This window comes from Zingiber officinale, chromosome 1A (assembly GCF_018446385.1).
Source record: "Zingiber officinale cultivar Zhangliang chromosome 1A, Zo_v1.1, whole genome shotgun sequence".
Classification (NCBI taxonomy): Eukaryota; Viridiplantae; Streptophyta; class Magnoliopsida; order Zingiberales; family Zingiberaceae; genus Zingiber; species Zingiber officinale.
In genome coordinates, this window is record NC_055987.1 from 147,476,871 (window position 1) to 147,481,647 (window position 4,777).

At 35.5% G+C, this 4,777-nt stretch overlaps 1 long non-coding RNA gene across 1 annotated transcript; it reads right to left on the reverse strand.

Moving 5' to 3' along the window:
• Positions 1-353: 353 nt before the first annotated feature.
• On the reverse strand, positions 354-2,102 carry LOC122010979. Its single transcript, XR_006119918.1, has 4 exons — positions 1,992-2,102; positions 1,306-1,406; positions 1,011-1,179; positions 354-485 (listed from the first exon to the last, which is right to left on the reverse strand). It is a non-coding gene; the product is annotated as an uncharacterized LOC122010979 (long non-coding RNA).
• Positions 2,103-4,777: the final 2,675 nt, after the last annotated feature.

Here is a 4,777-nt window from a genome sequence, read left to right on the forward strand (position 1 = left end):
AAGACAACGTTTTTGCAACGCTTTTAAAGCGTTGTTTTTTGGTAGAAAAGACAATGCTTTTGCAACGCTTTAAAAGCGTTGTCTTTTTAAAATAAAAAATAAAAAAATATATATTTCCAAAATCATTGTTTTTATATTTACAAAACTATTATTTTTTTTTACCATATCCAGATTCGAATTTGACATATAATAGCAGTTAATAAGCTTGGCTAATGATTTCAAACTTATACCAAAACAATAGAATTTAGCTACAAAGTAGATATTAATATTTACAGGAGAATTCAACTACAAAGTAGAATTCAGTTAATGGTTTCAAAGACTAAATAATTCTATTTCAAAGAGATAGTGACATTCAAATTTAAAACAAAAAAGCACAACATAGTTAGCCAGCCTCGAAGGGAACGATCTTCTTGCTTACTTCTACTAGATACACTCAAAAAGGATTGCTGGCTTGAGACTGGGACAAAACACCTACCACTGTGTATCTGCCACAGAAAATAATATCATCAGTATTATGCAAAAGAAAAACTTAAAACAAAGGTCACAGTTCAGACCATACAACAATTAGAAAATCTGGATTGAGGTACAGATGAGATAAATCAAAACTTGACAAGGGTCATTAGTGGACCTATGGTGACAACAATTAGTAAGAAATTTGTTGTGGTTCACAAGCCAATTCCTCATAAACAGGTATGCAAAGCACAAGCACAAAAGTGCACCCACAAACTGTCATGTACACCAAAAATAACATACTAAAATATAGGTGAAAAGTAACAAGATTGAAGTTCTATATCAACTTATAAAAAGTGTAATGATCTACTAATGACAAGCAAAATACATTTGGAAAACTCAATCATTTGATAATAAGGGTTATTATCAAGCATTGTTGTATCTGATATTTGATCGGCAAGCTATGTTGTAACAACACAGCTTACATTATACAGCTTCCTAAACTTAACAGTAACAAAAGCAAAACCTCAATTAACAAGATGGGATCCAAAATAACCAACCTTGGCATTGCCTTGCTTAGAAAAGCCAAATTTCATATCCTATCACTGATCCTGTTGTAGTACTGTTGAAGAAACCTTTGGTGCACTAATATCGCAGGAGGTCCCAAAACCTTCACGTTGTTGCTGTTGTTGTTGTTGCTATTGTTGCCATTGTTTATGTGCATCTGCCCTGCAAAATAGTAAATAAACATGTAGACAAGATATGACGTTCTATGGTTCACACACATATATACACAGGAAAAAAAATTAAATAAAAGTGCAGGGAGGTGTAAGAAAGCAAAAGTATATAGGATACATTTGTGCAAACTTGGACATTTCCTTCTCTTGGCGTAATTGTTCTCTTTTCTGCCTATCATCACGGCTGCTTCCATGCATTTCTCTCATTTCTTTGAATCTCTATAGATTTTAGAAAGAATAAAAGCCACATTGACATGTTGTAGGGATTATCATTATTCTAATAATGTTACAGATAAGGCTATCAATTTAGTTACAACCATGAAATTGAGATCCATTTAAGAATTTTTTTTAATGACAATGGAAAGGAATACTAAAAAAATGTACTTGTTTCTTGGAGTTTGGCGCAATAAAAAAATTTAGTGAACATTGATGTGAACTACCATAGATAATTTTACTAATAAAATTGACTTCATTTCAAAAACCAAAAACATTAATCACTTTCATCATCTATCTTTAACCAACTATTGGAATTGGGAGCTAGCAGACACATAATCTCCATTAGGAAAAAATATTAAAGAACATGGTTGTTAAAAAATCTCTTGCAGAATTTATATAAACCAATTAGTCCGTCCATACAAAATCCAGATAGTATCTTGCAAAAAATTGGAACCATCTTAAAAGGAAAAAAAGCTGATATTGAATAACACAAGTTACCTTTCTATGACTGTGGTCATAAGAGCTTAGATGACTTTCAAATTCTATTGCCAATTTGTACTATTTGTTGTAGAGATTGTAAAAAAAGACCTTTTTTATTTCCTTGACCTCAAATTCAATTTTCTGCATGCGCTCTGCTACAACTTGGATTGTCATCATTGGCACGAAGCAGGCAGAAGAAGCCACCGGATAGTATTCTCCTAATTAGTTAGTCTGGTCATGTGACAACGTTCAAGGAATAAAATCATATCTTTGACTTTGTGAACTTCTCATGTAATATTCTAGAACATCATGTTTAACATATAACTTCTAGATAAGTGAAAGACTATATAGAAAGATACTACTCAACATATAGCTGCTCTTAAATTGAAATTCCACGTAAATAAAAGGAACTAAAAAAAAATCATGTAAAAGCCAAGACTTCGAGGCGAAGGCATATCTTAGTGATCCCCGGTAGTTGTATTTATCTATTGCATCGAGTATTAAAAAAGTAATAAAAGGAATCGATCAGATAGCGACTGAAGATTCGGCAATTCGCCGACAGCCAGGAGAGGAGCTTCTCGTTGTGAATGAGAAGTGTGAGCTTTGGTATTGGGAAGGGAGGTTAAGAAATCAGCTACGCACTATGATTGGGATTTGATCATTAAGAGTTTGGGTGGCAAATTACTGAATGGGAATTGTTAAGCAAGCACGAATCAGCGTAACACAGAGTTCACGGAGTAAATCCGACTGGTAAAACTCGAAACATTTATACATTATTTATTAATAGCATCTTGCATCTAATACAGTAACGATAGGCCACACAGAGACCGAAGAGAAGCCAGATAACAACCCTAAATCACGAAACGAAGAAGCAGGCGAATCGACAATGAGGGCATTGAACCGACGCAAAAAGACTACGGGGAAATATGTCATAAGCTAGGAACTAACCGTAGATCTTGATCGACTTGCCGCTAGGCTTCTTGAATGCCACAGAAAATGAGGATGATGAATGCCACAGAAAAAGGGAAAGAAAATGTCGCACGGCTTTGGTAGAGTATCATTCGGCGAAGAGGGGTTCACCGCCGACGAGAGGTTCACGGAGAGGGGTTCACCGGAGAGGAGTTTGCCGGAGAGGAGTTGGATGGCGAAGGCCGTGTGAGATGAGGAGTTGGGAGAAGGGTTCGGGATAAAAACGATCAGAAGATAGAAGTTGAGAGAAGGGTTCGGGTTTTCTACTCCTTACCTAGATCCAACGGTTTGTATTAATCAAGATTTAGATCCAACGATTTGTATTAATCAAGATTTAGATGAGATTTTAAACATAGACAACACTTTTTATAAACCGTTGTCGTAGACACTAAAAATCAGTCTAATAGACAACGCTTTTTACGAAGCGTTGTCTTTGACCCGTAAAAATCATTAATAGACAACGATTTTTAGAAAAACGATGTCTATTAATAAGAAAATAATGAAATAGACAACGCTTTTCACTAAAAGCGTTGTTAAAAAAAATAGACAACGTTTTTTATAAAAAGCGTTGTCATTTAAGTGTTGTAGAATCCCAATTTTCTTGTAGTGGTCGGAGGGTCTGATCCTGGGACTTTTTCCCTGGTTTCTGACCTCTAACACCCGTGTGCTTGTCTGAGTGTGCGCAAAGATCAGATACCGTTGGCTTAGTCGTCGTCGTCCGTCGGCACTGTTGGTTGCTACTTGAAATACCGTCCTAGTTCCCCTGTACAAAAATTTGTACAAGCATAGAACTATCTTAGCTACCCATGTGTTCTACTAAAGTTAAATTTTGATTGCAAACGATGCTTAACATTATTAATCCAAATTTCCCTTTATAAGTTAAACTTGAATTGGAAAGGAAACTTAACATTCTTACTTCAAGTTCAACCGATGTGATCTTCCTAAGTTAAACCATATTACAGAAGTTGATCAAATATCTATTTCAAGGATCGGCTTCCAGGTCAAACGTGGTGAGTCACTAGGCCTTCTTGGGTATGAGATCATCCACCACTGCCTAGACAAAGCCTTTCAAAGAAATCAGATACTTAAACTTCTCACAGTAAACAAGGTTTAACAACAGAGACCTCAATAGAAACACATTATCGAAACATGAAATCGAAACGAAAATCGATAACAAAAACGATAATTAAAATCGATAACCTCTTGTGTTTGGTTTTACAAGATCTATACAAAGAATGCACTAGTTATGATGCGGAAACTTATAACTAGTTATACCTCTTGTAACTTATAGACCTCTTGATCTTCTGTCATATTCCTCTTCTTATCTCGGACGTCGTGTGGGCGACGATCTACCGAGATGAGAATCCACCCAAGCCTTATTCTTCCTTCCAAGTTTCGGTGACCACCACCAAGCTCCAAGGGATGCTAGGAAACAAAGCCTCCTTTCTCTCCTTCTTCCTCAAGCAAGATCTGGCCACCAAAAGCTCCAAGAGATGTGATGCCGCGGGCCTCCAAGGAAGAAGAGAAGAGGATGAGCAAGAGAAGAGGGCCGGCCACCACCAAGGAAAAGAGAGGAGAGGAATAATAGATGTGTTGTTTCATGGGGTAACCCCTCCCTCTCTTTTATAATCCTAGGTCATGGCAAATAAGGAAAGTTTTAGACATAATTAAAACTTCTTTATTTTCCTTGCCAATGAATTAAAAGGAAATTTTAATTAAAATTTCCTTTTATTCTTTCTATAGCCGACCACCTCATTGAGCTTCAAACAAGGAAAGTTTTAAACATAAAATTAAAACTTCCTTATTTGTTTCCGAAAATTTTTAAAATAAAAATTTCTCTTTTTTAATTCCCTTCATGGTTGGTTATAAAAGAAAATTTTTATAAATTAAAATTTCTCTTTTAAAACATGTGGATGGTTACAAAA